This window comes from Tachypleus tridentatus, chromosome 11, assembly GCF_004210375.1.
Source record: "Tachypleus tridentatus isolate NWPU-2018 chromosome 11, ASM421037v1, whole genome shotgun sequence".
NCBI classification, from domain to species: Eukaryota; Metazoa; Arthropoda; class Merostomata; order Xiphosura; family Limulidae; genus Tachypleus; species Tachypleus tridentatus.
In genome coordinates, this window is record NC_134835.1 from 76,061,368 (window position 1) to 76,086,114 (window position 24,747).

Below are 24,747 nucleotides of genomic sequence, written 5' to 3' on the forward strand. Positions count from 1 at the left end.
GTGGTGTTCAGGTCTACAAGTTTAGAGAGTTATTTTAGGGCTCTTATTCCATACTTAGAAAGTCACTTGAATTACAATAGTTACAGGACATTGTTAGCTTTTTACGTGTTATTATTCTGCGTTCTCAAGTGCAGTATTTAAAAAAAGAAAATTACTTACTGTTCTAGAATCCATCATTAAAAACACGTAATCTTAAATTTCATTGACAACTGACAGCACACAAAACAGAATGGTCAAAGGTAAGAACTATATTTTTGTTTCTAATATATTTTATTTATTTATTGTTATAAAAGTAACTAAGATGTAAAAATTATGAACTTATTAGGTTACTTAAGGTTAGAATAGGTAAGATAATGAATAATAATTATTCGTCACGAGGTATGTTCAGAAGAAGCTTGTGCATTACATCATTCAATATGGTGATGTTAGCTATGTGTTTATCAAGGGATTTACTAGTTATACGGTGAGATTATCAGTTAGAAACAGCTTAAAGGGCAGAAAAACAGTAAAATTATGCATAAAATATCTAAACTGTTATTAACTATAACTTATTTAGGATAGACAAGTGTAGTATTTTTGTTACAGTCTGGAGTCATTTTAGAAAGAAAAAGGATAATTTAGATTTATTTCGTATTTTAATCAATCAAATCGATCAACTGCATATAGAATTAGAAAAAGAAAATAACAGATAAAATACATACCAAGTCTTATTTAAAAACCATTGATATATTTATTTAGGAAGTTTTGGAGGTTGTGCAATTAAAATTTATAAATTTTCCGATTAAAAGAAATATTTTTAATCTTATCATAAATATTACTTTTGCTCTAAGCAGTCCACATTTTTATTCCTTATATTCATGAATAAACATCTGGTAAAATGTTTAATTAAGAAATCTGATTTTTGTGTATAAAAGACTTCAGAATGCATGAAAGATTATATAGTGAAAACTCTGATGGTCACTTTGTGGTTACAAGGTCAATCATTTTGACCGACTCTATAGGGAAAGAATTAAAACACAAACATATTTTTAATATAAATGCTGTTTTTTAGAGCAACAGATTTGTACATTTTCCTAAATGTTCGCTACATATTGTCTAGATGTACATATTAAATTTGGAATTACGATCAATACTTCTTTTTCTATACGAATTTGGTCAAATAGGCAAATTTCATGCAAATTCATTTTAATGAGACTGAAAGTGTTTAGACTTTCTTACCTTCTGCACTATAAAACAGGATTTCGGTAAATAAGATATGAGTCGGATATTGGATGATAACTGCTTAATTATCACTAGCTAGAAATCTCCAGTAGTAGAAAATTGCTGACTAAAAGGGTATCACATTCATAATTCTGAAGCCCCAAGTGGTAACACGAAATATCATGTACTCCCTTACCATACGAGGCCTAGCATGGCCAAGCGCGTAAGGCGTGCGACTCCTAATCCGAGGGTCGCGGGTTCGCCCCGCGTCGCGCCAAACATGCTCGCCCTCCCAGACGTGAGGGCGTTATAATATGACGGTAAATCCCACTATTCGTTGGTAAAAGAGTAGCCCAAGAGTTGGCGGTGGGTGGTGATGACTAGCTGCCTTCCCTCTAGTCTTACACTGCTAAATTAGGGACGGCTAGCGCAGGTAGCCCTCGAGTAGCTTTGTGCGAAATTCCAAAACAAACAAACCCCCTTACCATACGGTTACTATTCACTCGGCAAAAACTAAGAGAACGAGAGTAAACAGATAGAATTCCTGGAACATCAACAGTTTTTACAATTGAAAAAGGTATCTATAATTTAAAAAAATCAGTTGAAATGTTTTTGTGAACTACGCTTTCTGAGATATAAGGTAATAATATGTGAAAAAATATGTGAATTACATGTTTCAATTACTACTCAGTCATCACCAGTCAAGAGATTCATATGATTAAAAATTGAATAACTGAAAAGGGATTACGATCCTTTATTCTGAGCTTCAGGAATAATATTCTGTAGAAAAAACATATCTGATGTTTTGAGAGAATCACTCCTATAATCCCGTTAAATGGTTAGAAGTGCACAAAGCAGGCTGCCCTACACCCAGTAAGTAAACATCTATTTACCTGAAAAGTATACAGGTTCTACAAGCAGACACCTGTTTCTTCTGTGTATGTATTGTACAGTAGTCAAAACAAGAGCATGTAATTCTAGTTAATAAGTTTAGTTAAAAAGTCTTGGTTAGTCCAGATTTGATCAGTGATTATTTGTTTTGTGAAGACTTAAATATAAATGAGTAAAGTTTTGTGGCCCCAGGTTGACAATACCATCACTACCAAACACAGATTTGGAGGGGATTCTTAGCATCATTGAAGTTATTCATGCACTAGCTGCAGGCAATCTTTATAAACTAGTAAACCATGTGATTATTTATATGCCTATATATAAGTGTATATGAGTAATTTCACATCTCATGAGTACGTTATAATATGAATAATTTATTTACAGAAATAACACAATAATAAAACCAATGAGGGCAAAAATGCGAAAGATTTTATAACGACATAAACAAGTTATGAGAACGAGGCTATCATAGTAACTGACTTGAAAGGTATTTTTGGAAATCAATGACTATTATAATTTTATTAATAATAGAAGAAAAATGTTTCTATTTTGATGCTGATATGTATGACCAAGTTTTATCTTTATTCCACGACTAAATGGGAAATCTCCTACTTTTAGTCCTGGTACCTTGTTTGTCTTCAACTCCAAGCTTTCCTTGATTCATCATGAATTCTTTTAATTATGAAGCCTGACACTTTTCCAAGATACAAAGGACTTCTCGTTTAACGAAGGGAGTGTTAAAACTGTTGATCCTAGAGCTCTTGAAACTAGCTTAATGTTGAACATCAGCTTGCCGACAATGTCAGATACAGTAGAACTCCTAGTGTTTATTATTCAGTTGGTCTTGAGGTAGTCAGTATAGCGCCTTTTTAGACTGTGGAAATACCAGTTGATGCAAAACATTATGACGTCCCTCAATATAAGAAATCTCAGTGATTCTAGAGAAATCGAATTTGAAAAATTTGCAAAACATTATTACTTTTTGATGCCAAGGAAAAACTGAGGTCTAGATGCACTGTTACTACATGGAGAAGTCACTAGATATGTTATCGTCTCTAATGGAATCACTTTATTCCTAAACAAAATAACCCTTTTCATCATTTGAATCGTCTAAAAGGTTTACCAAGTCTGAGGAAGGCAAAGGTGAAACAGATGCTTAGAGAATTCCAGTTGTCCAAGTGTTGTGACAACCTTCATGGCATTCCAGACAAGTGAGCTAGCTCATTGGGCTTTGTCACCATTGTCATCACGTTGCTTGGAGTTCAAGATCAGTGTGGGATGGTCACTTTGAGGGTGAATGGTTAAATGTTATCGACCCATCGAACTAACTACAAAGTAGTTCAAGTGGACAAGGCAAAAAAATCCAGATAACAGGTTCAACTCTCAATAGAGTCATTATAGGAAATACAAACTGCTCAATGCTTAAGCAGATTTCTGTGTTGATAAATTACTGTCAAGAGATACCTGATCAGTGAACAGACGTATGAGCCCTTTACTACCGAGAATAGGAATAAACGAGGCAACTGCCCCCAAAATACTATTTGAAGAGAAAACGTTTCTCTTGTTGATCAGGTTAGACTACACTGAGGAACCTAGAAGATTTTAAGATCTCAGCAGCAGTCAACCACAAAACATCAGCAGTTGTGAAAATCCTCCTGGTGGTGTTCAGATGATGGCAATTGAAACCTTACAAACTTTCAGCGAGTAAACATTCTCTGTTGTGCAATTTATCATACACTGAATTGTATTCTTGATTAGTAGTTCTTTGTTTCATAAATGTTATATCTTTTATGTAAGAAATTGAATCGAATCTTTTTGTTTATATATATATATATATTTGTATTTTAACATAAAGGTTCTTTCTGACTTTTGCATACATGAATGTATATATAAGCTAGGGTCCTAAATTTTTATTATGAAAAAATATTTATACAAAAACATAATTTACCCTTATTTGCACAACCATATCAGTGTAGATGAGAGAGTTTGTTTTGGAATTTCGCACAAAACTACTCCAGGGCTATCTGTGCTAGCCGTCTCTAATTTAGCAGTGTAAGACTAGAGGGAAGGCAGCTAGTCATCACCACCCACCGCCAACTCTTGGGCTACTCTTTTACCAACGAATAGTGGGATTGACCGTCACATTATATACCCCCACGGCTGGGAGGGCGAGCATGTTTAGCGCGACGTGGGCGCGAACCCGCGACCCTCAGATTACGAGTCGCACGCCTTATGCGCTACGCCATGCCGGGCCACATGAGAGAGAGAAAAGAAATTACACACCTTTCTTATATATTTTTGTTAAGCACGATTTACTTCAATGTATATTTTATTTTAAGTTCAATACTGTACTTTGTTTTATGCATTACAATTTTAAGATCACTTTTCGTTTAGAACTAACGTGATAATTTATTAATTTTTTCTTTGTGTAGAACATGACTTCATTTATAATAAAAACGACTTACTGAATTTAGCATTACTTTTATTTGTCTAAGTTTGTCAGTGTGGTTTGTTTTGAATTTCACGCAAAACTACAAGAGGGCTATCTGCGCTAGCCATCCCTAATTTAGCATTGTAACACTAGAGGAAATGCAGCTAGTCATCACCACACACCGCGAACTCTTGGGCTACTCTTTTTCTAACGAATAGTGGGATTGGTCGAAACATTATAACGCCCCCACAGCTGAAAGGGCAAGCATGTTTGGTGTGACGGGGATTCGAACCCGCGATCTCCGATTACGAATCTAACGCCTTAACCACCTGGCCATGGCGGAACTTGTCAGTGTGAAAGGTTTCTTTTTCTTTAGCTGTAATATATGTTATTGATTATGTAGTTTGTCAGTTTAACTTCTAAATGATAGTTTGTGTTAAAAGTTCTATATTTATATACAGATACTTAATTGTCATTAAAGTGTATTTTTGTCTTCTAAACATGCACTTACACATTATTCTTTCTTAAAGCATTGATTTATGTACATACCTGTGTTAAAGTTGGCTGTTTCATTGTTTTCAGTTATTTATGTTAAATTTGAAATTGTAGATAGCGTTTCTTGCGTCTTTTGTTTGTTATTATTATGTCACGTGATCATGAGAAAACTTTCTATAAATTATTCTGGTTACTGTATTGTAATATATTATATTGTACCGCCTTTTTAAAATTATGGTACACATTTTTTATTTATTTTCACCTCGCAGTAGAATATTATCAAACAAAAATACAATAGTTTAAATTCGGTTTTGATTGCATAGTTATGTATATATATGTATATATTTAAGTTTTTGCCTAGGTTACTATTTAAGGATGAGGCATATGCCATCTCTACTATTTTATTTGCATTATTTTTGGAATATTGATATTAGCCTATCCTAAATTTATTTCCTGTTTTGTAAAATTTTCCTTTACTTGTTTGCTTTTTTATTTAATGCAGTGTTTCAACAGACGTAGGAAGTTTGAATTTATAACAAAATTCCAAATACAATAAGCTTCCAACTGTAATATTTATTGTTTATTTAGTATTATAACAACGAACTTCTAACTGTAATATTTATTGTTTATTTAGTATTATAACAACGAACTTCCAACTGTAATATTTATTGTTTATTTAGTATTATAACAACGAACTTCCAACTGTAATATTTATTGTTTATTTAGCATTATAACAACGAACTTCCAACTGTAATATTTATTGTTTATTTAGTATTATAATAACGAACTTCCAACTGTAATATTTATTGTTTATTTAGTATTATAACAACGAACTTCCAACTGTAATATTTATTGTTTATTTAGTATTATAACAACGAACTTCCAACTGTAATATTTATTGTTTATTTAGTATTATAACAACGAACTTCCAACTGTAATATTTATTGTTTATTTAGTATCACTTAATTCCTGTTTTACCTTGTACTTAAGATTTTCAAAAGAATATCAAATGTATGTATGAAAGTTAACTTCAAGGAGTAATAATAACATGTTTTACACTAGAATTATGATTTTTTTAGAAAATTATTTTACTAATAGTTAACAATACAACGAAAGATGTGATATAATGACCAGTCACATGGCGACACTATCACAAAAATAACAAGAACTTATTTATTAGATTGAAACTTCTATACTATTAGAGTTCTACCTGGCTACCTAAGTGCTTTTTACAGAAATATGTTTTAATTTGTTTGTTGGGATTAAGCAGAAAACTACACAATGGATTTACTCTGTTCTGCCAGCCACTGGTAACGAAACCCGGTTTCTGGCAGTGCGAGTCCGCATACACCCCCCTGTGTCACTGGGAGGAGAAAGTCTGTTTTGAGAAGAAACAAAGCTGTCAACTGTTTCACTGATTATCTACAAAAATATGCATACTATGTTTTGTTATATATTAGCCTCACATTCCATCAAACATGTCAGGCGTGTGTTTATTTCTCATACAGATTGTTATGTAAATTTTCAACTCGATACTTAATTATTAAACAGATCTGTCTAACATGTGTGAAAATATCAGTTCACCCGAGAATAACACATTTAAATGTTATATTAATTGATAAACTATATTGGCAGTCTTTCTGTAATTAGTAAATTTTCAATTACTTTTCGGGTATTTACGAAATTTAGGTTTTTTTACTTATTAAAAGCCTTAAATTCTTCATTTTTACATCAAGGTAAAGTATCCTGGTAAAACAGTATATATATGGACTTGCAACGTTAAAGTCCAGGATTATGGTTTTCGTGTTAGATACAAAACTCAGGTAGCCCATTGCATAGTTGTTATGTTGACAACAATTCAAAAATGCCCAATTCTACTTGATTTCCTCAGTTTATTTATGTTTAAACTACAAATCACCCAGGGATATGCCATAGTTTTACGTATATTTCACTATTTTTCTTGTTCCTTACATAATATATGTTTTTGATTGTTTCTTTCGATCTGCTGTTCTCACAATTCTAAAAATGTCTGCACAAACTACCTACGGATCAAGAGCTTAGACCAAAAATTTCTTTTGGCATCAAAAATGTTATTCTATGAATTTTATCTTTCTTTATTTCTGGTAAAAAAAAAGTATTTCGTTGCTTATACGTTGGCACGTCAGTTACACTAGCACAAAGTCAATTTCTCTGTCAACATGGTGGCCTAGACCTGACGTTGGCAGTGTCACTCTTGAACAAGTATTTCTGTCAGATGCGTGGAAGATGGTAGTTGAGGACACTTCTGAAAGATCAATAGATTATTTTGTTACTTAAAATGTCTCGTTTGTTTCAAAAGAAATTGTGAAAGTGCTTATGCCTGTGCTGTAACAACAAGCTGACCGAACTACCTGAAAGTGTTCAATCAGTAAAACTTCTATGACACATTAGCATATATTACCATTACTTTAGCCAGCCCACAAACGAGTCATATATTGTGACAGCCTAAGTAGTCAATAAGTAAAACTCATGCACGTTATTTTCTACCACGGTCTGTGGCTACATAAGTTTTTATTCCTTTAGAGAAAGATAATGTAACTTGATAACTGTTTTCTTACATCGGTTTTGTTTTGTTTTTATTTTGCGAAAATATAAAAGAGGGCTACCTACACTAACTGTCCCTAATTTAACAGTTTAAGACTAGAGGAAAGGCAGCTAGTTATCACCACTTACCGCCAACTTTTAGATTACTCTTTTACCAACGAATAATGGGATTGACCTTAACTTATAACACCCTTAAGGCTGAAATGGCGAGTATGTTTGGTGTGACAGAGATTCGAACCCTCGACCCTGAGATACGAAGTCGAACTCTCTAATCACGTGGTTCTGCTAGGACTCTTACATCGGTTACATAAATTAAGTTAATCACTTCGAATGCAAGTCATGAGATCAACTGAGTTCTTTAACAAGTTAAATATAACCTGAATAAATACGTAAAGTCATTCCCTATTTGAATGAAAACTTTAGTCTTTTCCTCAGTGAAATCAAGTACGTAGTTACAAGTATTTCATTTCACGATTAAACCAAAAATATATTTCATCAACGCAAAAATAAACATCGTGTTTCTCTGTTATTGTGATCTAAGTTTCGCTATTAAATATCCTCTCTTTGATTTGTCTGAATAATTTGTGGCCTTGTATATTTTACGTTTATGCACATAATAAATATAGAGAAACAGATATTTATAAAATAAAAGCTGTATATGTCAACTTTATACACATATCTATCGCATACAGATTGCATACGCTGTCATTATTACTCACAAACACCCTAGCAAACAGAGCAAATAATACCCATGTTGGTCAATCTCTTCCCTCCCCATGTGTTTAAGTGTTCATTTACTGTTTTAGAGCGTCATCTGTTGAGTCACATAATCACAGTGCGTCGAGCTGTGTGACAAATATTTTACATAATTGGTTGTTCTTGCCTCAATTCATTTGCAAAGTTATAAATATTACCACGTTACTTTTGCAAGCCTACAGTGGCACAGCATACGTTTTCGGACTTACAATGCTAGAAACCGCATTTCGATACCCGTGGTGGGCAGAGCACAGGTAGCCCGTTATGTAGCTTTGTGCTCAGTTGCAAACAAAAATTTTTGTAAATCATAGCTCAACAATAAAATTATACGATAGTTCTTCCACCTAAGGGCTGATAAACGCACTAAATCTTATAAACACGAAACGTATCTGTGAAAACCTTGCCAAATGGCACACACATCTTTCTGAAATTCGTATAGTATATGCCAATTTATAATGCTGTAATGAAATATATTTCTGCTACTGCACATTACACAGAATGATGTAGACATTCTAGACGTCTAGAACAGTCTTACAAAGTTTGTACAGGAAAATAGTAAACATCAGTCATCAGGAAACTTAACTAAAGTGTTCAGAAAACAAACACTGGAAAGTTCTTTTTGCTTACCAATTTATCAAGAGTGTCCAGGTATCATCAAAAACTCCAAATGTTCTAAGTTCTCAACTGATAATCTTAGATATCCTAGAATATTACGTAGACTGAACTGCAAGCGTCACAGAAACTTCTTACATATCACACCAACATATTGTTATCAAACATTATTGCTTGATACCTTGGAAAGCAAAGAGTAAAGCTTCCTTTCGGTATTCGGACCACGAGGTTAATTCAACTGCTGACATAAGACATTCTTCTTACTTCTCCATTATCGAGTGGTTATCAAAAAAAGCGATTACGAGATATTTGTTACTATGACATACCACTTCATTGTTCGGAAACCATCTTACTTCAGCCATTGATTTATTAATTAACCAACTATTCTAACTGCTGGTCAGCTAGTTGATTCAGGACATAGCAGTAAGGATGACGAAATCAACACTTTGACTAATCACGTGACTGTCGCAACTTCCATTTCACCTTATGAACATTATAAGCTATAAGTAAAGGGCCATCTATATCCATGCTATTTCTCTACAATAATCCGTGATGACGAGAAAACCCACTTGTAGATAAAATTATATATTAAAATGGCTGGTATGGATAGAGAAAGCACTAGCAGAGGAGCAAACAACGTTTCGACTTTCTTCGGTCATCATCAGAAGAAGGTCGAAACGTTGTTCGCTCCTCTACTAGTGCTTTCTCTACTCATACCAGCCGCTTTTAAATATATAACTTTTCTACATAGAAGAACTTATGTTTCTCTGCCAGAATTTCCCCGAAACACTTTATGTGGTGTGGTTTTTACATTACGTTTCACAGTCTTTATACAAATGTAATTAAAAAACTATTTCTGGATGCTTATAAAGGTGTGTGACATTTGCAAGTGGCCTTCTTTCCTTGCAGTCTGAAGTATCTTCTACCTTAAAGATTTAGGGACCTATAATTGCATCACGGGTTAATCACTAGGTTTTATGGCTCATAGTTCACCTGTTCATAGAAGTGTTAGGTGTCATGTGCATCAGAGTCAGATTCACAACTTTATGATAGTTTGGCTTTATTTTGCTACAAGTACTAATGATTATTTAAATGCTCTTATTGTAACTGTTTTAACCTGATATTTAAGACCTCAACATTGAAAGAAAGGATATAACATAATTAATTGATGTGATAATCCATGAACACCTTCATGGTGATGACCTAGTCATTATTGTACAACTACATCGTATGCTTGTAACTGTATACTCATAATTTCAAGATATTTCAAAGTTCATCAGCTAATTTATCTTTCTTCTTTCATTCAAATGATGTGTTTCTTTCTTATTTCGCAAGCAGTGAAAATAGTATTTGACGAATACCACAGTCCTAAGAAGTATTTACATTATCATATAGAATGGTCACTTGGAAATCGTTAATGAATGCACAGGATCAGTGCATACTTTATCCTAACACACTATGTGATCAAGAAATTCCAGTTCTGTTAACATTAATACACAGATATTTCATAATTTGAATTTGAAGCCTACTGTGTCTGACAAGCTGAAATGTCACTCTCAGGTTCACAGAAAATTCTGAAATCTGATACCAAAACACTAACTGCAATCTGGATGGCCTGGCAATCTTTTCCACTAACAATTCTAAAAGTGTAAACTTTATCAGCCTCCTAAAAGTGAAAGGTGACTACTCAGGCCTAATATTGCAGTGTGAAATACATACAGTGCTTTTGCTATACAGAAATAAGTCTGAGATCTGTTTTCACTGTCCAGATTGATTTGCTAGTAACAAGACCTAAGGTAGTAACCCAACGGGCCCAGACATTTATCTAGCCGAGGTAAAGGAAAAAAATGTAATATGTTAAACATATATCAGATGCCAAACTTCCTTTTAGGTTGGAGAAATCAACACATTTTTTTTTCACTAAAATTTATTTCACTTACATACATTTGGTACGTTTGTTGTATGTACGGTAAAACTAAACGTATTTACTATGTGGTATCCTTATTCTTCTGCTAGACACACTCTTTCATAGGTCATTCTCTTTCGGGTGTCTCTAGTGATGATGAAGGATTCTTTATACTTTACATAATGTATTTTTTGTTACTATTAATCATATTCATGTTAAGAGACTGTTCAGAAAACTACTGAAGCACCATGTTCTATAGGATAAGCCCAAGCAAGAAATCACAAACTAACTTAACTGATCACGTGATATTTGATTCTACATGTAGACAAAGATTAAAACACGTTTACGGTAATCTACATCTTGGGTACAAGAACTTTAACTAAGTGCGAAACATTAAATAAAAGATTTTGAAATCAAATGTTCTTGAACAATGTGGGTAAAGGAAAATTCAATTTTTAAGTTATAAACGGTTTAAAGCCATCAGTTTCAGCTGGAGAATGAATAACAAGAAGCCTTGCAGAACCTGTACAGAAATACAAGGTTATAAATCTCTTTATTAATAGTTAAACTTCATAGGTTTTCATTCATGTTAAATGTTCAAATTAAAAACCATTAATAATTAAAATTAATATGACTTGTAAAAACCTTTGTTAAAAACAACAGTTTTGACTTATTAGAAGCCTCATAATTAACCACACAATGAAAAATATATCAGAAATATTTTAAAACTTTTAATCTTTGTAAGAAATAATTAATCTTATCGTGAGGTTAAACATAAAATTTCTAATTTGACATAGAACGACATTAAAATCCAATGTCTCCCGTATTTTCCTAGAATATCACACAACCCACTTCAGAAGGACAGTCTAATTGCTCAGAAAATACAACTATAGTTCAATTAGCCCTATCTTTGTATGTGGTCATTTCGCCATCTAACTACTTACCTTCTGACCACATGCAGAGACACATACACTTACACTTGCTTTGAACACGAGCGATGAAGCGAATGGCTAATTTTACAGCCAGATATATAAAACGTCTACTTATGTTCAGACGAAACACATTTTACATGTTGTGCAGAGAGGATAGACAAACAATTTATTTTCTGTCGCATCACAAGACAAAACTGTTAATCCTCCTTCCATAGATTTATCAGCCTTTTAGATATTTGTGATAAGTTGGTAACAAATAAAGCTCTCTTTTTTATTTGAAAACTTCAATGCTCATTAAAGGTTTTAACTTAAATCATGCTATTTTAGTGATATCAGATATTAAAAAAAACAACTAATGATTCTATATAGTATGAAGTAGGTGGGAGCTTTATTTTTCCGCGGACTTTAATCGTTTCGCTAGCTATAGTTTCTTCAGCTTTGTTTCACTAACCCTTGTTGTTTGTTAGGTAATTTATTAATAATGTCATGAGTATGAAATGTATGCGAATAACTACTGAGACGTTATATATACATATACGATACTTAGTGTATATTACTATGATTGTTAACCACAAAAAAATTAACTTCGTAAATGACATTATTTTTTTCTTCTCAGAACTTAATTTATTTACTATGACATCTCTATCTTAATATCGGTCTTTGTTTAAGTTAAATTTGTATTTACAAATCTACATAACATATGCTATTAAACCTGTATTGCAAAATTCCTGCATATTCACTAGAACTGCACTGTAGTGGCACAGCGGGATGTCTGCGGACTTATAACGCTAGAAACCGGGTTTCTATAGGAGTGGTATGTAGTGCACAGATTGCCCATTGTGTAGCTTTGTGCTTAACTTCAAAACAAACAAACAATCACTAAAATTACAGAAGATTCTCGAGAGTAAGAATCGACAATACATGTGTATGTACACAATAGCGTGTCGTCCATATTGTTGCCTAAGCTGAACTGGCTAAAAACTGTCCTCACGCTAATAATTATGACCAACACGACGCACGTAAAACAGTTTATATTATTGGTTTGCTATAGTTGGTGTACTTAACTCCTGGAAGTTATAATTGTAATTGATATAACGCTTATTAATCGGGAACTTCAGATATTTGAACAGGATTGTTTATAGATTTCGAACACAACAAATTATTTAACTTTAGCAGATTTACGTTGGACATCAGTATTTTTACGAAGATGTTATATAACTTCAGCGATGGATAACTCGACATATAATCGACACTTGACCAACGAAGAATATAGAGCTACTTAGCTCCCTTTTAGGTGAATTGCATCTACATCAACTCAAAATTAATTCGTTCATCGTAAACCCTCAATCAAATATCAAGGAAGTTCCAGACCAGATAAAACATTCAAAACTGTTTTGTAAATTTGTAAAGCTTTTGCATATAAATCATTATCTGTAATAACCGTTATTGTAAATTGTGTTATTGCATATCAATTTTGTTGGTACATGCTATAAATTAGATACATATTGATATTTATTTAACTTCTAAATCTGAATTATCACTTAACTCAGTTTCAGGCCATTGGAAATTGTAGTAAGTAACATAATAAATTGGAGACTTATCTCGGACCTGAATCAAAGAAAAAATATGTTCAAAATTAATATTGAAATCATAATTCGATTTATATCTATCAGTGCCAACAAGATTTGAGCATGTTTGATTTTCAATATTTACAAGAATTACTAAAAATTTAAACAAAAGCGAATTATTCAAAACTGCCAAAGTTTAGGAACTGTAGATTAGAAAATCAATGAGAAAAAATGAACTAAAAAGTATATTATTAAAGTATTAGTCCACGATGATCAGAGACTACCTTTAAATATAAATAACATTGACATTATCTATATATATGAGTATTTTACAAATAAAGTAAATAGTCTATGTACATCAACTATCGAAAGTTTAACTTATGGTTTGTAAAAGTAATTGAAATTTAACTATATATATATTTTTTCACCGACTTCAAGTTGCTGTAATAGCCTTAATAACAGACATGGACGACGACCAATTCAGCTAATTAAAACTCTTCTGAGTCCAAGGTAAACTATTACGAAAAATGTTAACATTTCCAAAACGCTTCTCTCTTAAAATGTTCGTTTTTGTTTTTTTTTAATTTCGCGCAAAGCTACACGAGAGCTATCTGCGCTAGCCGTCCCTAATTTAGCAGTGTTTGACTCAAATGAAGACAACTAGTCATCACCACCCACCGCCAACTCTTCGGCTACTCTTTTACCCACTACTAGTGGGATTGACCGCCACATTATAACGCCCCCAGCTGAAAGGGCGAGTATGTTTGTGGCATCCGGGATTCGAACCCGCGATCCTCAGATTACGAGTCGAACGTCTTAACCCAAATTGCCATGCCGGGCCATTCTCTCATAAAAACTTTTATGATCGAGTTAAAATCATTACATGGCTTTACTTAGTTTTATGTACCGACGTATCGATGTTAGGTAAGATTTATTTTTATTTTACAGCTGCATTTGTTAAGGTCTACCTTCTTCAGAACGGTAAGAAAATTAGTAAGAAAAAAACATCCATAAAAAAAGAAGACAAAAAATCCCATCTTTAACGAAGCCATGATTTTCTCCGTTCCAACCAATGCTTTACAGGTAACAACTCTTTTAATGTAATGAACAAATATTTTACATTATAAATCACAACTGAAGTTTTCTTATCTCTGCAACATCAAACATTCTTGTTTGTTTGTTTGTTTTCAAAATGGCATTTAAATTAATTTTCTTTGTATTTGGATTAACATATTATAAAATTGGAATTGTCTTAAGATATTATTATTCCTATAGTTGAGTATATCGAATAGTTCTGTTTACTTGTATCATAGACAATTTTTTAATTATTGTAGCAAAATATCCAACAGTGGCTGATTATCAAGGTGAAGTTAAAGCGCCCTCTTTCAGACATGTTTTATTGGTTCTTAATGCCGAGGAAAATCTTTGTCTCATTGGAATAAGATAATGCCCTCTCTTCGAAAATTTATCGCCACGTGGCATCTTTTACAAAAATGATGATACTGAACAAATATAAGACAAGTATTGCAGAAACAAATTATCAGAAGCTACTTTTATTTCTTCAAATCGTTGATTGTTTTATGTTTCCTGCAACAATTTAGAAAAAAAAATTCTTGTTCAGGTTGAAGATCTTGTTCTTGACGCACATTAGACTGCTATATTATACATGATGAAAATGAGCCTAAATACTCCTCACTCTTAAATATGTCATAAGTTAAGTAACATGCCACCTAAATATTGCTAGATCTACCCAATTCATCATATTGTTGTGTTTTCATATAGTGTATTAAAAGAGTATTTATGTAAATACACGTAAAATAAGTCAATTACACAAAAAAATTGGAATATATGGACTATATATAGAGCAAATATGTCTCAGTGTAAATGGTGGAAGTTACAACATAAATGGATGTGGCCCTGATATGGGTTTCGAATTTATATCAATGAACATTTATATTGCGTTTACCATTTAAGAGTTGTCACAAACGTAAAATATTAATAACATCATAAACAAGGGAGAAATAGGTCAAAATTGTCCTGACCTTCCCACGTCTACCCAAAAGACCTAAATATCGACAATTACAAACGACATATTGGAAACAAATTATAAATATTACAATATACTCGTCTTTAGGTAGAAAAATTCCCACATCTTTATGAGGACTATTTTGTATAAAGCTTCACGTCATATATTAGCTAACAGTAATATTTATGTTGCAAGTGCAGTATATACTAATTATTATATAATAAAAATAATTTAGTAATAGTTAATAAATATTCTTTTTTGATCAACCGTCTCACAAAACTGTTTATCTTTAAATTATTATTAGGGTAAATCGTACTTGTTAAAAGTAAATAATAGAATCTATTGGTAAACAGCATAAATCATTGTAGACTCTGGTACTCCTTTAAGACTTATGTGATTTATTTTCGAGAGCTTAAAGATATTTAACTTAAGCTTCATAATGGTGATTCTTTTATAGAGGAATGAAAGCATTACTGATAAAACACCATGTTGGAATTATGTGGGCATATCATGCACGGTTGTCCAGAAGCTAGTTGTCCCAGAGTGGTATAAAAACCTTTCTTGATTTAAATTGTTTCAGATTAATAGACAGACATAATTGAATAAACATGGACAAACAAATTTAGGTACTACAAATAAAATATTACTAACTAAGAAGGATTTAGGTAAGAGAGCAACTGTTTTCGGAGCGATGCAGATTGTTTCGGTAACAAATTCAAAATTACGTTTTTAAAACAACATTTAATAGGAAAATGTGATTTATTTTTGTGTTGCATTAAAATGTGTTTCTGAATACAAAAATCGAAGATTATTCAGTTTATAGATAATTAGAATGTAATATTTACTCAGTCAACCAATCAATATTTTTATGGACCCAAAATTTAACATTTTTTTTTAAAACACCTTTTAACAATAAGTCATATTTCACCAAACAAATTAGTAGCTCATTAATCCACATTCTATATATGGATGACAGTCTTTCAAAATATTTCGAAATTAATGTGCCACGTGTGCTTGTATTTTATCGATTGTTTAAAGAAACCAAAACAGTCATAAAATGTCCCTCGCTTGGACAGTGGTAAGTCTTCAAATATACAACGCTAAAATCAGGTCTTCGATTCTCCTCGTCCGTAGACATAGCATATAGACCGATCGGTCTTTACTATAAGAAAACACACACGGTGATAATATTTTAACTCGTTTAGAGAATTTTGGAAACCAAAATTAAAAATAAAAATTTGATAAAATAGAAATTGTTTCTTTGGAATTAGAATAAAGATTCGCAATCCACAAAAGCTCTTGTGAAACAACGAAAACTCTCTTCCAAAACCAGTACATTTCGTGATTTTCTATAGGTTTGTGATACTCATATTACACTAACAGCAACAAAATTATACGTGATTGTGAATATTGCTTGTAAAACTAATATAATGTATCGTGAAGTATTAAGTGTCAGACATTCTATGTCTAACATTATATACGTAAGTGCAATTTTGCTACTACTCACACCTTTGCTGTCGTAAAAAAAAACTGAATTCTAAGAATAGAGGTTTCTTGAGACATTTCCAGTAACATCTGACATTCTCAGTTGCTCGGGTTGATTATAATTATATTTTAAAAACAACAGCTCCGCAACAGAAATAAAATCCCTGTCTCATCAGAAAAAGACTCATCACGGCTTTCTCCATTCTAGTGGATGAATACAGAAAGACGGACATTACACGTTTCTGAAGTTCACACATTGACCATTATCAAAACTGTATTTTTTTTTGAAGAAAGTTCATTCTTACTAAAATACGCTCTTTAAATACACGAATATTTATCACAGTTCTGGTTGTTGAAGGGATCACAGCAGTAAGATGAGATAGACTTCGCTGTCGTGATAAAACAAGGAACCACAGTGTTTGTTATTTAATTTTGTGTGATAAAAGTCTACAGCCTCTCATGGCTATAAAGAAGGAATTACTTATTTGGATACAAAATCAACTATTTAGCTTATTAATTGTGATCTATCGGATTGTCTTATAACCAATCTGGAAGATTAGATGTCTTAATATTACTAAAATAAGTATAAAACTAAAGAACTTAAACTGCTCAATGAAATAAGTAGAATAAAACATAACAAATTTCGCTTTGGTTCTAGAAATTATTCTATTTTAGTGGTACAATGTATATTTAGAGTAATGAAACGTTTATACGGTTTTTACTTGGTTAATTGTAAGATATTAAAACAGGATATAATGTTGTACGTGTTTTATCTACTACGGTAGATTCAGAAAGTAAACTTCTGTTGCACTTTATTAACAATCTATTTATCTATATCTATTTGCTGATAAGACTAACTCTCATGTAAAAAGTGGCTTTGAAGTAAAACATGTCCATCTTAATATTTCTGTTAATTTAGGAACCATAATGAACCAAATTGTTAATTTTCTTTGAATGTGCTATTTAAGAAGTTGCTAAGTATAACTTATTGGCTTGTAATATATTCAAAACACTGAATTCATATCGATTATTAACCCGTGGTTATGCTACAGAAAACATATAATAACATTACAACCCTTAAAATACACGAGTTTAACATTCAAAAACCAATTTAGTGTAATGTTTAGAAGATTCACTTCTCTGATCCAAGTTTTGTTCCATTATTTTGTGTATGCCAAATTAACCGTTGAGTGTTGTATACATGTCATAAAAACGTATAACAAATTCTCCTCTCATGTCATCGTCCGTTTTCACATAAAAATAGACCTAACTTTATTGTAAATAATCTTCTAAGAACTGATTTTCGCATCTTAAAAATGGAGAGTAAACCACAACCTCCATTGAATTTCATTTTGTTGGGTATAGAGCTTCAAGCATGTATAAATTTACATTGTTTATTAATAATAACGTATAAAAGGAGTAAATCGAGGGTTTTCGTTCTCGTCCGTTTTCAGAAATTCCTTTCAGGTTTATAAATAAATTATGAATAAAAACCAAACGAAAGTGTTGCTGTTGAATTGTATTTTGTGAATTTTGTGTCAATTCATTGTGTTTAGATTTTACAAAAATCATTTAGATAGTTGATGGATAATTCTGAAACTACATATTTTATATTCTAATACATGCCTATTATGTATACACATTTATAATCATGTTTTCGAAACAGATGCCAGATCTTATGATATGTTACTAAAATATAAAGATGTGTTAATCTCAGGAGTTTTAATTTGTTTTTAACGGTCCAAAATTTTGTGTATCTAAAATTAATAGACATCAATTTAACAAAAGGAACGTGTTACTATTATTATTAACTAACAAAAATCCGGTTACCCAGTAAGAGACGGTATCTTGATTACGTCTCCCACTGGCACAGCGGCATGTTTGCGGACTTACAACGCTAAAAACTGGGTCTCGATATCTGTGGTGGGCAGTGCACATATAATCCATTGAGTAGTTTTGTGTTTAATTCAAACCAACTCTTGATTAAGTTGCCACATTCTTGGTCTTCCATGTTTAGGGCATGTTATAAGAGTAACAGTTAAACACCACTATTTGATTAGAGTGTTCAACTGTTAGCTGTGGGTGTTGTTAATTAACTTCCTTCCCTTTAATCTATTGGGTAAAAATTGGGCGACTTGCGCAGACAACCCTTGCATAGCTTCGTGTAAATATCCTAAACAAAAAAACGAAACGTTAATCTTACTTGGTGCTGCAAGATCTAATATTTAGTTGAAAAATAGCATTAAAGCTATATCATAATTGTTCGTTTGTGTGTGTTTTTTTATAGCAATGGCACATCAGGCTATCTGCTGAGTCCACCGAGGGGAATCGCACCACTGATTTTAGCTTTGTAAATCGGAAGACTTACCACTGTACCAGCGGAACACATATCATAATTAATAATTATTGCAAATATTCAAGCAAAACGTATGAATAAAACATAATGATATGTATTAATAGTTAAAAATTGTTACAGAGTGCTGCAGGTCTTTCTTTTATTTTTTACCACAATGTAAAAGATACATGAACATCCATGTTTACTTTACAAATACAATACATGATGAGAACTATAATTCTTATAATTATATCAACATGTAAATTGATTTATTTTTATTAATCCTTAACGGCAAAATTCTGATTATCAGAAAGAGATTTTGATAAGTCATTTCTTTTCTTCATTTGAAAATAATATTAATCATTGAAATATTTAAAATATTTTGTTCCTCGGTGTTTCTCAGCTCAACATTTAAAGTGTGTGTAAAAGGTAAACAACCGATTTTTGTGTTAAAGGAAATATGAAAATCTATAGTAACAATCGTTTTTGGTATTGAAATATGTTCAGTAAACCCGTACAGCCAACGATCTTTTTATCCTTCTGTATTGCACTTATAGCATTTAGATTTTATAATTTTCTTAAAATATGCCAGCTTATCTATTATAACAAATTTATTTATACAAAAATGTTGAACAATAATAAATTATTGTCTGATTAAAACGCATTTTAATATCGACTTTATTATTATTCAGCCGGTCATCTTAATTACACGTGAGGCCAACCTGACGGAAAAAAAATGCTTTAATTTTGGCATGACTATTGTCTACGACATAAACGTAAACTCACATAGATCCTAAAGTTTATTTTAAAATATAATCCTGACTCTTGGTATTACCTAACCATTACACAAGCTATGGTATACGACACGTTAATTTTGCGCTGTTTTTGATTTTATCTTCAACACTTTTACCTTTATATATCCTTTAGTTATTTTATTTCAACGGGATCTCTTCAATTATTTAATATTCTTTGCAATTTTGCTCTTCATAACATGCAAACAGTTCTTTGTTGGGAATGTCTCACAGTTGACCCCAAAGTGTGATTGAAAATAGTTCAGTATTGACATCTATCAATTTACAAAATTGCTTACATGCACAATTTAAACAACATATTGTTTTAACGACTAGGATAAACTGTATATTGCTATAGACGACACTAACCTTTTAAAGGTTCTCTCAATATTTCAACTTCCACGTAAGTCCATGCGTGAAGGTGAGAAGGTTCGATATTAAAGGGTTACACAGAAAACACGGTAAATGATAATTTAGTCTCTTGCCTGTATCTATTTTACTGGGCTGAGCCTGGTACGTGTGTTTACAGTAACAAGCATTGTTTGGTTGATAATTATACTTCATGTATAGCAAGTTATTTTGAACAGGATAAATTATTATGTACAAAAATTTATAAATGTAGACATTTTATAAAACGTAATTAATATGTAGAATAAAAGGATGAAGTAAATTAAAACACAATCAAATAAACAAAGAATAGGATAATAAAACAACGTTATACAAGTGTTCAGAACAGACTTAATTGATAATGAAGGATAATGAAACAATGATATACAAGTGTTCAGAACAGCCTTAATTGATAATGAAGGATAATGAAACAATGATATACAAGTGTTCAAACAGCCTTAACTGATAATAAGGATAATGAAACAACGTTATACAAGTGTTCAGAACAGCCTTAACTGATAATGAAGGATAATGAAACAATGCTATACAAGTGTTCAGAACAGACTTAATTGATAATGAAGGATAATGAAACAATGATATACAAGTGTTCAGAACAGCCTTAACTGATAATGAAGGATAATGAAACAATGTTATACAAGTGTTCAGAACAGCCTTAACTGATAATGAAGGATAATGAAACAATGCTATACAAGTGTTCAGAACAGCCTTAATTGATAATGAAGGATAATGAAACAATGATATACAAGTGTTCAGAACAGCCTTAACTGATAATGAAGGATAATGAAACAATGTTATACAAGTGTTCAGAACAGCCTTAACTGATAATGAAGGATAATGAAACAATGCTATACAAGTGTTCAGAACAGACTTAATTGATAATGAAGGATAATGAAACAATGATATACAAGTGTTCAGAACAGCCTTAACTGATAATGAAGGATAATGAAACAATGTTATACAAGTGTTCAGAACAGACTTAACTGATAATGAAGCTGTGCTATTATTTAAATTTAGGATTTCATTTATAGTGGATGAACTTTGTTTAATTAATTGTTCAATAGTGGAATAACGTGCTGAGATGACTTCAAAATTTGTAATTAAAAAGGGGTGGTTAGTGTGTTTACTATGTGTGTAAATTGTCTAGTCTAGTGGATTTGAAAGTTTTTACTAGTTCTTCTTTGTTTTATCATTACGTTCGCAGGATCGCAAATGTAATTGGCGTATAGTCTTACCAAATTAAGTGGCATTATAAACATCAAATGTGCATTTATATACGATCTTGGAACGCATAAGGGTAAGTAATAGGTCTTTAAACAGGAATAGCTTTTGCATTTTGAAAGGTGAGTTAAATATCATATGTAGTTCAACTACTAAATAACTGTTGGAAGAGTTGATGAGTAAAGCTTGTGTTTCCTTTTTGTTAAAGAAAAGTTTTTTTAGGTTATTTGTGTTGTTTCCTCCATTGACATTTTGTGAATAGAGATGCAATGTCGAAACTATCAAGTAAAGATTGAACAGCATTAATAATTTTTAGAAATTTCTTGAGCAAAGGAAAAGGAATCTTTTAACTTTAAACTCGTTGAAATTAAGTGACTTCAGAATAGGAACGAACAATTTAGCCAATTTATAAGTATGGGAATCCATGTTGGATAGAATAGGTCTTAAGGGAATGTTATCTTTGTGAGCTTTAGATAGCCCATACATAAGATCTGGGCGGGAGGCTAAAGGGTAAATATCTGCATTTCTTAAGGTTCGTTGGGTTTTTTTCATGTTTTATGGTGAGTTTTAATCAATTAATATTAAGAGATTTGAATTTTGTTTTAACTCTGAACATATATTGAATTTTGTTAATTCAGTTCGGTTCATTAAGTATAACAGCACCTGTACCTTTATCGGGTTGAGTGACTACGATATTTTCATTATTAAATAATTCCTTTAGGGCAGTATATTCTTCATGAGTAATGGTGGGAGCAGGTTTATGAGAGTTGTAATTGCAGTTCTAGGTTCTGGGGATCATCTTTGTTGGTACTAAGGTTTCAGTACTTTACAAGTTCTCTAAAAAGGGAACAGATAATCAGGGAATTTAAATTTATGAGTTGGTTAACAGAACTGTTAGCCTTTAGCGAGTGTGATTTTTACAGAGTTCACGAAGTATAACATCACTGAAGTTAAAAATCACCTGATTATCAACAATACTTTTGGTATTTTTACGTGGAATTAATTTATGCGTCTTAAGTTTTTGTTTGTGTTTCAGTTTTATTTTTATATTGTTAATCAGGTGGTTGAAGTCGATACATGATACGTTATTTCTCAGCTTATTCTTCGCTGATTTATGTTGAATGCTAAACTGTTCCTTCTGTTTCAATTTCAAATTCAGTTTTTCTTCTAAAAGACGAAGTTGAAATGAGAAGTAGGCAAGATATTTCTGTAGATGACAATTTGTAGTTTTAAGTTAGAGAAATCTAGAAATTACTTGATGGTGTTTACAAGTTGTCAAGAATTGAATGCCCGATGATATTTTCCAGAGTTTGAGGCAATTTTTTTTCGAGCGAAAAATATAATATTTTTCTTTTACTGGGCTATATTGAACGTGCGTCTATATTAATGTAATTGGTTACGTTATTGCGTCTTAGTTAACGTATGTCTACATTAATGTAATTTATTATGTCATTACTTTGTTAATGCGTGTTTATATTGCTACAAATAAATCAAGCTGCTGCAATTTTTAATAATTGTCTATACGAGGACTTTAAACTTCAAATATTCAGTTTAGTTCAGAATCAATTTCTCGCACTCATGATTTAATATAAATATCGTAAATAATGGATTAAAAGGCATTTTAAAACTAACACATAAAGCAAATTTTCCAAATCATATTTCACATATTTATACAAAAGAAAACTCCGAACTCGTGAAATATATTGAGGTGTTAGAAACCTCTTAACCAAAGTTACGACTTCTAATTATGCCCCAACCTTCTAACTGGTTAAAAAGTACTCATATCCTGATTTACTGGACATCTTAGAAACTAGTGTCAGAAATCTCTGAACGTTACACACATTTCAACCAAAGTTATGGATTTTTAATTATGCTGTCATTATTGTATTTGACAAGTGACAATAAATATCAAAATTGTCATCAAAGGTGTCAAACTTTCGAAAGGTTTAGTGATACTTTGATACAGAGTGTAACTAGGAACTCATATGAGAAATTTTAGAGAGGCATAAACGTTTTATCCAAATTTATAAAATTTAAGTAACGCTGCACCGACCACAACCATAAAGGACTCACAAGAGTCCTAAAGTTTAAATTTATATAAACGTGGGTTCATTCGCGGGAGTAAAAAGGAACTCAAAAGATCATACATATTCACCACTGTAAGAAACATAGTATTGTTTTTCGATATGTCATTGTACATTGTACATTGCTACACAAGACGGATGACATTTCCTGAAACCTGTATAATACAGTCGAAAGTGTTAAACCAAAAGATAGAATCATAAAGCATTACAACGAACTTCGAAATTGACATTTAAAGGAAAGACATTTCGAAATACGGTAACTTGGAGTTAGTCAAAAACTTCAGAATGAAAATTTTACCAACCAAATTCTTAAGTTTTCAATTATGGTTTTATTTTTCGTGTTAGACAAATTACAACATACTTCAGCAATCTTAGTATAATGTAAATTACGAGTGTGGCCAGCAGTAAGTCCAGAGATTTACAATGCTAAAATTCAGGGTTTAATTTTTCGCTGTGCAGTGGGTGCTGTTAGCCAGTTGTGCAGTTTTAAGCTAAAACAAACACAGTATTAAATATTATTTATACCCTAATGTAATATGTAAGACAGAACACGTGTGGTTTCTATATTGTTAACATTCTGTTTTGTTATTGTGTCTCCAAGGGTACAAAGATTTGTCTCTTAGTTTTAAAATTATAATAAAATTAACAAGGTCTCGAGTGAACCACAATAAAGTTAAATCAATGTAATACATAAGTTCCTCATTCAGTCTTTTATAATACGATTTACTATACATAAGTATTTTGATTGGACAAAACAATTCATTATGAAATAAAATAAAAAATATGAAAACATGCATAATATTTAAATATAAAACTTTTGTCGCCTATCACAACTTAATTTCATGAACATTACACTATTATTTTAATATAAATACTGTTTGACTGAAAGATGACCACTAGAAACATTAAGGTACATGTGTACTATTAAGAAAGTTTAAAATTATGATACATTTATGATTATGATCAAATTATGATTTCTTTATCCTATCATTTGTATTTGTATTTAATATTTTCACGATAAAAACG

General features: G+C 31.8%; 1 long non-coding RNA gene across 1 annotated transcript; it reads left to right on the forward strand.

Annotated features, from left to right (window-relative positions):
* Positions 1 to 15,546, forward strand: LOC143231537 (uncharacterized). The gene is made up of 3 exons (XR_013016968.1): positions 1 to 239; positions 14,323 to 14,457; positions 14,709 to 15,546. It is a non-coding gene; the product is annotated as an uncharacterized LOC143231537 (long non-coding RNA).
* Positions 15,547 to 24,747: the final 9,201 nt, after the last annotated feature.